Below are 12,345 nucleotides of genomic sequence, written 5' to 3'. Positions count from 1 at the left end.
ATGTTTCTACCAGAGAGAAATAAAAGTGGTGCCACGTTCACTCTCCTGGGCTTCTCCGATTACCCAGAGTTGCAAGTCCCCCTCTTCTTGACATTCTTCACCATCTACAGTGTCACTGTGGTAGGGAATCTTGGGATGATTACAATCATCAAAATTAACCCCAAACTGCACATCCCCATGTACTTTTTCCTCAGGCACCTTTCCTTTGTGGATTCTGTTATTCCTCCATCCTTGCTCCCAAGACCATGGTGAACCTCATTGCAAAAGACAAAACCATTCCATTTGCAGGTTATGTAATATAATACTTCTAATTTTGTACTGTTTTGGTGACTGAGTCCCTTTTATTAGCTGTGATGGCCTATGACCGCTTCGTGGCCATCTGCAACCCTCTGCTCTACATGGTGTCCACATCCCAGAGACTCTGTGCCACATTAGTGGTTGGATCTTTTGCTTAGGGTGTAGCTTGCTCCTTGACATTCACATGTTCTGTTACCAAATTATGATTTTGAGGTTTCAACACAATTACTTCTGTGAGTTCTCCTCCCTGCTTCCCCTATTTTGCTCTGATACTTATTCAACCAGTTGCTTCTTTTCATTTTTGCCAGTTTTAATGAGGTCAGCACACTCTTCATCATTCTCCTGTCTTATGTGTTTATTGTTGTCACCATCTTAATGATGCCTTCAGCCTGTGGTCGCCGCAAAGCCTTCTCCACCTGCGCCTCCCACCTGACTGCCATTATCATCTCCCCCAGCACCATCCTCTTCCTCTACGATGTGCCCAGCTCCACAACCTCCAGGCACACAGTCAGAGTGACGTCTGTGTTTTATATGGTGGTCATCCCTATGTTGAATCCCTTGGTCTACAGTCTGAGGAATACAGATGTCAAGGACACAGTCTCCAAGATAGTGGGCTCTACACTGTTTTTTAATTGAACATTATAATAATAATAATTTGTTCTTGATATGTAAACAAAGTGTAGCTACAAAGGTTGCTTTTTAGGGATAAGTTTAAATTAATAAAGAGTTAATTCTGTAAAATTTATGGTTGCCAGGAGAGGCAAGAAGTTTGGGGGAAAGGGTTAGTTTGGGAGTTTGGGATGAATATGTACACTCTGTTCTATTTAAACGGAAAGCCAGCAAGGATCTGCCATATAGCACATGGAACTCTGCTCAATATTATGTGACAGCCTGGGTGGGATGGTAGTTTGTGGGAAAATGGATAGATGTATATGTATGGCTGAGTTCCTTTGCTATCCACCTGAAACTATCAGACCATTGTTTATTAATAGGGTATATCCCAATTAAAAAAAAAAGTTAAAAAAGAGAATTCTTTCAAATAGAAAGAACATGCATTTTGGCTCAAAGAGACTAAACTTAATTCTCTCTTACTTACCAGAAAAAAATGATCAATCTCACCATTTTCTAAGTTTTCATCTAAAAAATTCTGACAAGATAAATGTGTTAAATAGATTAAAATACAATATAGATATGTGGCATACCTTGTGTAATCTTAATAAATTGAGTTTCATCTTCCTTTTTATACCTAGAATAACTAGGCTTTCAATTAGCACATACATTTCTCTTACAAAAATACGAATAGCAGTTAAAATAAGACATGGTATTCAACCTTCAAAGGCTGAAAATCAGGTGTTGAGAGTAGGGTAGTTAAGAAAGTGATAACTGTGCAAGTTGGAAATAGTATCACAATGGGTTTGAGAGGGAAAAAAAAAAGTTCAAGTCCTTTATAAAATAGGTATTGCGTTGATCTGGCTTGGATAACTTAAGAGACAGAGTTTAAGGAAATGTATTTCAATGTAGGAACTTTATCCAGGAGACTAAAGCATAGCAAACAAGGAAATCAGAATGTAGTAATGTGTTAATGATAAAACATTTTTTTTTAACTGAGTGAATAGTGCATAAGTTGCACATATATTTGTCTCTGTGTTGGAGTATTTGTGTTGTATTTTGTATACAGGTTACTTGGCACAAAGTTGATAAGACATGGATTATATTCTGAATATGTTTTCAAAAGAGCTCAGGTGGCAGCATGAGTAACTATGATAGACTCCACCAGAGGCTTAAAAATGCAGGACGAGCTCTCAGAACATCTTTCATGCAAAAAGGAAGCATGACAAGTGCCTGCCCAATTGACATTTCGTTCTATTATTCTACCTATGAAGATATCGGGAAAGTATTATCAATTCTTTTTTTCTTTTACCAAACTTAATTTCTGTGCACTCAAACTCATGTCCACAGAGTCGGTGATGCTATCCAGCCATCTCATTCTCCGTCGTCCCCTTCTCCTCCCGCCCCCAACCTTTCCCAGCATCAGAGTCTTTTCCAGTGAGTCAACTCGTTGCATGAGGTGGCCAAAGTATTGCAGTTTCAGCTTTAGCATCAGTCCTTCCAATGAACATCCAGGATTGATCTCCTTTAGAATGGACTGGTTGGATCTCCTTGCAGTATAAGGGACTCTCAAGAGTCTTCTCCAACACCACAGTTCAAAAGCATCGATTCTTCGGCGATCAGCTTTCTTCACAGTCCAACTCTCACATCCATACATGACCACGGGAAAAACCATTGCCTTGACTAGACGGACCTTGGTTGGCAAAGTAATGTCTCTGCTTTTTAATATACTATCAAGGTTGGTCATAACTTTCCTTCCAAGGAGCAAGCGTCTTTTAATTTCATGGCTACAATCAGCATCTGCAGTGATTTTGGAGCCCCAAAAAATAAAGTCTGACACTGTTTCCACTGTTTTTCCATCTATTTCCCATGAAGTGATGGGACCAGATGCCATGATCTTTGTTTTCTGAATGTTGAGCTTCAAGCCAACCTTTTCACTCTCCTCTTTCACTTTCATCAAGAGGCTTTTGAGTTTGGTGATGGACAGGGAGGCCTGGCATGCTGTGGTTCATGGAGTCGCGGAGAGTCGGACACGAATGAGCGACTGAACTGAACTGAAGTGAATTTCTGTATCCTTCTCAAATAACCTTGCATCTTAAAAAAAAAGGAAAAGTGCTTCCAGTTGCCCAAAGAGTTGAAAACTAATGTAACAATATTCAAAATAAAATGCAAACTAGGTAGTCATTAGTTTGTTGTGGTTGTTGTAGTTTAGTGGCTAAGTCACGTCCAACTCTTTGTGACCCCATGAGACTATAGCCCACCAGGATCCTCTGTCTTTAGGATTACCAAGGCAAGTGTACTGGAGTGGGTAGTCATTACCTTCTCTAGGAGATCTTTCAGACCCAAGGATCGAAATTGTGTCTCCTGCATTGGTAGGCAGATTCTTCACTACCAAGCCAACTGGAAAGCCTGGACATTAGTATTACTAAGGTCTGTTTAATAAGGTAAATTAGAAATAAGGTATCTCTTTAACATCAATAGCTTGCATTTGCTTGAATAACTTACATACCCTTCTTCTTCTGTACTCAATGTTTGTGCTACGCAGTCGTGTCCGAGTCTTTGTAACCAACCTCAAGGATTGTCATTGTTCTGTCCTTGGGATTTTCCAAGCAAGAATAACAGAGTGGATTGCATTTCTTTCTCCGGCTCTACTCAATATGTATAAATAAATTCCTAAATGTCCACTTTTTTAGATGAAAATACTGAGAATATTTGCGGCTATTAAAAGTAAATGGGATTAGAAATTCTGTCAGAAATTGTGCTGGAATAGTAATGACATACCGACCTTTCATTCAGTTTTTCAAAATGACAGAAAAATAGATGCTAACCAGATATCATCATCAATCTATGATATATGATTTCAAAACATCACTGCATTGGTTAAAATACATGTCTATTGCAAATCCCTTATTTTCTGAGAAAATAAAGATATATGAGCTAAAAGGAAATAAATCATACCACGGGCTTGAAATGTGTTAAAACAAATTTCAGGCTTCATAGAATACATTGTTTCACAGTGTTCTTATGTTTTAGGTTTTGGAAGTTTTCTATTACTTTTCTAATCGGGGTAATTCCCTAGGTAATCTGTAAATGGATAAAAGGAACCTTTGCTTTTGGACAATAAAACATAAGGAATAGTGAATGTACTGAGTGGAATGGAGAGGCAGAAACACTCCAAAATCTCAGGAAATTATCCGTTGAATCAATTTTAGGGAAACACATGCAGGTTGTTGAGAATATGGAAACCAGTTTACATCCAACTATTTATAGTAACGGAATACTTAAATGATTGGTATACCCAGGGGCACAAACCACATAGTATCATTCATAACCTGTATTATACAGGCAGAGAAGGAGCAGGCGTGGGAGATAGTCATCAGACAGATCCATAAAATGGTCTCTACACATCCAAATGTTGAAGCCGAATTTAGAAAAGGCAGAGGAACCATAAATCAGACTTTCAACATCTCCTGGATCACAGAAAAAGTAATAATTCCAGAAAAGCATCTAAGCTTCATTGACTAGGCTAAAGCCTTTGACTGTGTGGATCAAAGCAAACTGTGGAAAATTCTTGAAGAGATGGGAATACCAGACCATCCTACATGCCTGCTGAGAAATCTACATGCAGGTCAAGAAACAACAGTTAGAACCGGACATGGAGTGATGGACTGGTTCCAAATAGGGAAAGGAGTAAGTCAAGGCTGTCTATTGTCACCCTGCGAATTAAACTTATACCCAGAGTACATCATTTGAAATGCCTGGCTGGATGTAGCACAAGCTGGAATCAAGATTGCCGGGAGAAATATCAATAACCTCAGATATGCAGATGACACCACCCTTATGGCAGAAAGTGAAGAGGAACTAAAGAGGCTTTTGATGAAGGTGAAAGAGGAAAGTGAAAAAGTTGGCTTAAAACTCAATATTCAGAAAACTAAAATCATGGCATCCAGTCCCATCACTTCATGCAAATAGATGGGAAAACAATGGAAACATTAGCAGACTTTATTTTCTCGGGCTCTGAAATCACTGTTGATGGAGACTGCAACCATGAAATTAAAAACAAACAAACAAAACAAAATCAAAAAAAGAAAAAAAAACACGCTTGATCCTTGAAAGAAAAGTGATGGCCAAACTAGACAGTATATTAAAAAACAGAGACATTACTTTGCTGATAAAGATCTGTCTAGTCTAGCTATGGGTTTCCAGTAGCTATGTATGGATTTGAGAGTTGGATCTTAAAGAAGACTGAGTGCTAAATAATTGATGCTTTTTAACTGTGTTGTTGGAAAAGACTCTAGAGAGTCCCTTGGACTGCAAGGAGATCAAACCAGTCAATCCTAAAGGAAATCAGTTCTGAATATTCATTGGAAGGACTGATGCTGAAGATCCAGTACACTGGGCACCTGATGCAAAGAACTGACTCATTGGAAAAGACCCTGATGCTGGGAAACATTGAAGACAGAAGATAAAATGGTTGGATGTCATCACCGGCTCGATGGACATGGATTTGAGCAAGCTCCAGGAGTTGGTGATGGATAGGGAGGCCTGATGCAAACAGTCAGGGTCACAGAGTCAGACAGGACTGAGTGACTGACCTTAACTGTACAAACTTGGGAGAGTTTCCTCCCCCCTTTCTTTGTATCTTATGAAAGTCATTAATTGTTTGTGTCCCAAGATGATGTTTTTTTTTTTTTTCCCACATCTCGTTTAGATCCCACAGAGACCAATGATTGGTTCTGGAAAATTAAGGGATATGGACGTCGGGGATACACACATAAAAACATAAAGCCTGTGACATTTTCACTCATAGCATCCTCAGAAACAAAGGAAGTGATACCTGTCAAAAAGCTGGTAGACTATATTCTATTTTGGAGAGGAATGGGATGAATGATATTTCCTGATGTCTGGAAAATTGTTTGCTTCTTTTTTCAGGGGAGTAAATTATTACTGGCCCTGTATAAGAGAAAGAGGAATGGTAAGGAGGGCAGTGGCATTAGAAATAATTTTTACAAGTCTGTCTTTGGAGAGTGTTTTAAGAATGCCAAGTTTGGAGCACTCTATGAAGTGTTTTCCCTTTATGTACTGAGAAACAATATGAGAGGAATGGGGACACTTCAATCTGTAGAATGAAATATCTTGTAACAGCTATTAGTGTAACAGGGGAAAGAGTGTGAGTCAATTGGTAAGAATCCTTGATTCCTCTCCCCTTCCATCTGCCTCCACTCTCACATTAATTCCATCCAAGGAATGTGGGAAAGACAGCAGGGAGATTCTCCTGAAAGTAACTTTGATTCTGAGAGTGGGGGTGAGGGGTCCTCAGGACTGCGGACGGAGGAGCACAGACATATGAACCACCTCTGAAGCAGACAGGAGAGCAGGAACTTTGACCTTGTGAAAAGACCATTTATCTCTACAGCAGGTTCCTCAAGTATGATGCTGTTAGCATCTGGTCAAGACATATATTTGGTCTTTGCTTATGTTGAGGATGTGTGGAAGGATGAGGGTGGGGAAAGAAATGCTGTCCTGCAACTTATACACTTAGCGGCATTTGTAGTCTGCCCTCTGGATGTTTCTAGCACCCTTTCCTGTTGTGACAGTCAACAATATCCCCAGACAATGATAAATGTCCAACAGGGATCAACATCACTCTTGCTCTACAAGTAATCAGCAGCCTGACTTTTCATCTTTAGAACTTAAAAACAGGAAAAGGTTTTCAAAATTATGCACTACATTGAAATCAGAAAATACAGCTCATTTATTACTGACCATCTAAAGAGAGAAAAGCCTTCTATCACAGTGATCATTTGTGTTCAAACCAGGAGTCCTTAATTCACATATCCTTTACCTCTTGAAGTTATTTGAAAAATGAGGACAAAACTGGCTGTGTTGGCTTTTAGTCCAGATTCACTTTCCTCCTGGAATAAGCAGTCAGTGCTATTAAGTCATTTTATGTTAGTTAGGATTCAGTTCAGTTGAGTCGCTCAGTCACGTCCGACTCTTTGCAACCCCATGAATCACAGCACGCCAGGCCTTCCTGTCCATCAGCAACTCCCGGAGTTCACTCAAACTCATGTCCATCGAATCAGTGATGCCATCCAGCCATCTCATTCTCTGTTGTCCCCTTCTCCTGCCCCCAATCCCTCCGAGCATCAGAGTCTTTTCCAGTGAGTCAACTCTTCCCAAGAGGTGGCCAAAGTATTGGAGTTTTAGCTTCAGCATCAGTCTAGGAGAGTGAATAAATGAGCATGTTCATACCCTTTGTTGGCATCTTCTACATGTACAGGTCTCAGAATGTATCCCTCCTATATTCAAAAATAAAAACAAAAAGGCAAGTTCCTGCATGGACTTTTTAAAATAATTGGTAAAAATATTTATGTTTCTTGAATGTTTTGAGAATTAAAAATGCATGAAGATTTATATATAGGTATGCCATATTCTATCTTTGTGATCTGATTTTCTATTTTTAACTTGACACTTTCTCATAGTCATTTTTCAGGTTATTGAAAGTTCTTCTGAAAGCTGCATTGATTCCTATAATATGCATGTAGCATAACTTTGACATTCTATTTCTAAGCTCTTATAATAAATAATAGTGCAATGCAGCAAAAAGAATTTGTGTTAGTTTAATGGTCATAATTTTGATTTCTTGAATAGATTTAAAGTAGTGAATTCATTTGTCAAACAGGTCTTAGAAGGCTTCAGGGTCACAGTTACAGAAAGTTTGCATGTGTCCGACTCTTTGCGACCCCATAGATTGTAGCCCATCTCTGTCCATGGGATTCTCCAGGCAAAGACATTGGAGTGGGTTGCCATTTCCTTCTCCTTACAGAAAGTTTAGACCTAAATAATAATTCTCTGTACAATGACTAACATTATAGAGCATAGTTTAAAAATCACTAGGGTAATTTTGTAGAGAAAAATTGCTGAAATAGATTATAAAATTCACTTTTCCTTTTAAAAGATAATAATTAAGATGATGCTTGTGTATTAATAATCTTAAATAAGCATACTTCTCATCATTTCATCAAAAAAGAGGAATTTCCTATATAGTATTAAAAAAATTCCCAAGGATAGTAGTGTTTTCAAAATTGATTTAACAGTCTAGCAGTAAAACAGTATTTACATTTCAAACGATGCTAATTAAGTAATATTTTATGTCTTTCTAATGATTCAGTTCCAAGCTGTAAATTGTGTCGAAATAGTTTAAATCATCATACAGGTTTTCATGGATGTGAATTATTTCATGTAATCTGTGAATTTTAAATGTGAGCTCTGTGCATTTGTGGGTTATGATGTCTGAACTTTTCTTAAGCGTCAAAATGTCAATGCTTTATTTCTTTGCTGAAAAAGTTGACTATCTTATTTATTCTCATTTTTTTTTTTTTTTTAGGAGATAATTGGGGATGATCTCACGGAGAATAACGATATATATATATATATATATATATATATATTTTTTTTTTTTTTTTTTTTTTTGCAACCACTGTAAAGTGAGGACATGGACAAGGAAAACTGCACTGCTGTGACAGACTTCATCCTCCTTGGATTCTCAGATGCCCCTGAGCTCAGAGTCTTCCTCTTCCTGCTGTTTCTTTCCATCTATGGAGCCACAGTTTTGGGAAACCTGGGCATGATTGCCCTCATTGAGTCAGTTCTGGACTCCACACCCTCATGTACTTTTTCCTCAGCCATTTGTCCTTTGTGGATTTTGTTAGTCCATGACCATTGCGCCAAAGTTTCTAGCTAACGTCTTAAATGAAGACAAAGCCATTTCCTTCCTGGGATGTGCTGTGCAGTTCTACCTGTTTTGCACATTTGGGGTAACTGAGGTCATTCTGCTGGCAGTGATGGCCTATGACCGCTTTGTGGCCATCTGTGACCCACTGCTCTACATGGTCACCATGTTCCAAAATCTCTGCGTGGAGTTAGTGTCTTGTTGCTACCTCAGTGGTGCTATGCGTTCTGTGATTCACTTGTGTTTAGCTCTTCAGATCCCATCCTACAGATTGAATGTGATCAACCACTTCCTTTGTGATCTTCCCCCTCTCTTGTCTCTTGCTTGCTCTGATGTCACTGTGAGTCCGTTGGTGCTATACGTTGTGGCCACTTTCTATGAGATCATCACCATCATGGTCATCCTCAAATGCTACGTGCTTATTCTCATCATCATCCTGAGGATGCACTCTGCAGAGGGAAGGTGCAAAGCTTTTTCCACCTGTGCCTCCCACCTCACAGCTATCGCTGTCTTTCATGGAACAATCCTTTTCATTTATTGCAAGTTCCACTCTGGCAACAGCATGGGCATTGACAAAGTGACCACAGTGTTCTACACTGAGTGATCCCCATGCTGAACCCCTGATCTATAGTCTGAGGAACAAGGATGTGAAAGAAGTGCTCAGAAAAGTGGAGAGCTCCAATATATTATCCTAGAGAACATTTTCCTAGCAGAACTCAGGGTTAGAAACTGGAGGCTGGTGCAAAGGTGATAATGCTTGCAGTGTTGGAAGGGCAGAACTGAAGTGGGTAGCTTTAAGTGAGTCTTCCTGGCTCAGTTATTTTTCTACCTTATATCCTGTCAATTTACAAGAGTAGTCTACTTCTTTACACTTATTCAGTCTAAAATGCTTTAAATGGTTCTTGGTAATGCACTGTTAAGATATTTTGGTTTGCTGTAAAACTTGCATAAGTTTACTCTAGATCTCACATTTTATTTTACTATCCATTAAGGAAACTATGATTTATATAAAAATTGAATGGCTGTTATTTTACAGCGAACAACACACGTTTGAGTTCATGCACAAATGTGATTCCCATATGTATATATATCCTGCTTATTTATTTCTAACTTCTTTATTGTTTCTGCTGTCATTACAGTGTCCAGTGTTTGGGGAGTTTCATATATCATTATATCTGAATAATAGAGACTTTAATAATAATTATGTCAAAGAAATCTTAACAAAATTAAATTAAAGGTCATGTGGAAATATCTTAGAATAATCCCTGGTACATCAGTAGTTCTCCGTGTGTGTGTGTGTGTGTGTGTGTGTGTGTGTATACAGGCATACCTCATTTTATTAAAATTCACAGATAGTTTTTCTATAGATTAAAGATTTGTGGCAACTCTCCCTTGAGCAAGTATATATGAGCCTTTTTCCAAGAGCATCTCTCACTTCATGTCTCTGTGAATATTTCATAATTCTTATAATATTTCAAATTTTTCAGAAAAGCAAAAAAAATGAATAAAGAACACTCTGTTAACTTAATGATTATAACATCAGGAAGCAACCATCATTCTTGAGGTTGGGAAAAGCAGAAAGAAGACATTTTACTGGAGCCTCAGAACTTCGAGAAAGTACTCTGCTCATCAGTGGTAAGCCCTTGAGGAAGGGCCATGGCTGTAAGGGAGTCTGGGGATCTAAGTCTGGCTTATGACTTCACAGTTTTCAGACGCTGGAGATGCGCCCTAGTGGTGTTTGGTCCCAGGGGGATGCCTGGCTACTGCTCTGACCTTTGAAGAGAGTAAAATGAGAAACTGGAACCAGAACTGGAGAACAAGAAGAAAAGAAATCTCTTTCTTCTTTCGTCTCCATTTCTCTTCAATATTCTTTTATTTCCCCCACCATTTCCCTTGGTTTATCCCTTTAGCAAAACCTAAATGGAAACCAGCTAGCAAGGGCATCTGGCGATTCAGTTTTCAAGTCCCAGCAACAGCATCACAGCTCATGAATAGAATGGCAGCCATAGACATATGACAAAAGACAACAAAGGACTTGCAGCTTAGGATGCAAAAAGGGAGATTCATTTTACTTCTATCCTCGCTTAGAGTGTGTAAATCTCTCTATAACTGGACATACAAGTGCACCTCAAGATTCTTCACTCTTCAGGTCATTGTTAGTTTAGACGTACTAGATTCATCATAAGAGTTATAAACCAAATGTGACACAGGGTGGTTGTCACCCTTAAGATCTCTCTATGGAAATGTACTTAATTTCATGTTATATATATATAACACATTACAAGAAGTACATTAAATCAAATATTTGAGCAATTGCTCACACTGGATTAAAAACAGCTTTCAAAAAGAAAAACCAGTATCTAGCAAGAAATAATATTAAGATTTTTTTTAAAAAAGAAATAAACATTCCAAAAAATACCATGTTTCAGAATTGGGAAAACCATTTTCAGAGCTAAAATCGCCCAAATTCTGAAATTTTGTTTCAATCCAGCTATTTGTTTAATTACTTTAGAGCCACTTTCATGGAATATGCATTTTAAGCAGAACCGTCTTTCAAAATACAGTAATTAGGCCTTGGTCAGGATATTTTTGGCATGTAGAAAAATCACAATTTTAATTCTAACATCAATAATATCTAATTCAGTGTTTCTTTGTTAGTTTTTCTTTTTTTAGGTCATTAAATAATATTTGGATGAGAAACATATGTATTAAAAAGCAAGTGGACATACAAGGAAAACTAATTTTATCGCAATTTTGTCTGTGTCATTGTATGTGATTTTAGACAAATCCATCAAAACTCTGTGGCTTTAATTTCATCCATAGTACTTATTTTAAAAGACCAGGACATGGACAGCAATAGAGTTGCTTTTTTTTTTTTTTCCTGTTATGCTTACAATATCCAGGACTTCCCTGATAGCTCAATTGATAAAAAAAAAATCCGCCTACAATGCAGGAGACCTGGGTTCGATCTCTGGGTTGGGAAGATTTCCTGGAGAAGGAAAAGGCTACTCACTCCAATATTCTGGCCTGGAGAATTCCATAGACTGCAAAGTCCACGGGGTCACAAAGAGTTGGACACGACTGAACGACTTTCACTGTCACTTTACAATAGCCATGATTATGCTAATAGGATAAAAGAGCATGCTGTTACCAAGTCTCAGGAGTGCTGTCTCTGAATGTTTCTCACCATGCAGCCTTCCTCTTTATGACCATGACCATTTCCCAGTTTAGTATTACAAGATTCACCATCATTAAATGTACCCAATGGGAACAGTCTCTCAGTTCAGTTCAGTTCCTCAGTTGTGGCCGACTCTTTGCAACCCCACGGACTTCATCACGCCAGGTTTTCCTGTCCGTTACCAACTCCTGGGGCTTACTCAAATTAATGCCCATTGCATCGGTAATGGTATCCAACCATCTCATCCTCTGTCAGCCTCTACTCCTCCTGCCTTCAGTCTTTCTCTACATAAGGGTCTTTTCCAATGAGATGGTTCCTCGCATCAGATTGGCCAAAGTATTGAAGTTTCAGCCTCAGCATCAGTCCTTCCAATGAATATACAAGACTGACTGGTTGGATTTCCTTGCAGTCGAAGGGACGCTCAAGAATCTTCTCCAACACCACAGTTCAAAAGCATCAATTCTTTGGCGCTCAGTTTTCTTTATAGTCCAACTCTCACATCCATACATGACCACTGGAAAAACCA

At 38.5% G+C, this 12,345-nt stretch overlaps 2 pseudogenes; both read left to right on the top strand.

Annotated features, from left to right (window-relative positions):
- Nucleotides 1-933, top strand: LOC129554905 (olfactory receptor 5D18-like; annotated as a pseudogene).
- Nucleotides 934-8,404: 7,471 nt separating this feature from the next.
- Nucleotides 8,405-9,336, top strand: LOC129553518 (olfactory receptor 5L2-like; annotated as a pseudogene).
- Nucleotides 9,337-12,345: the final 3,009 nt, after the last annotated feature.

The sequence above is a fragment of the Moschus berezovskii genome, chromosome 14 (assembly GCF_049115385.1).
Source record: "Moschus berezovskii isolate FMDL1 chromosome 14, NW_MosBer_1.0, whole genome shotgun sequence".
In the NCBI taxonomy this organism is placed as follows: Eukaryota; Metazoa; Chordata; class Mammalia; order Artiodactyla; family Moschidae; genus Moschus; species Moschus berezovskii.
This window is presented reverse-complemented; position numbering and strand designations above follow the sequence as displayed.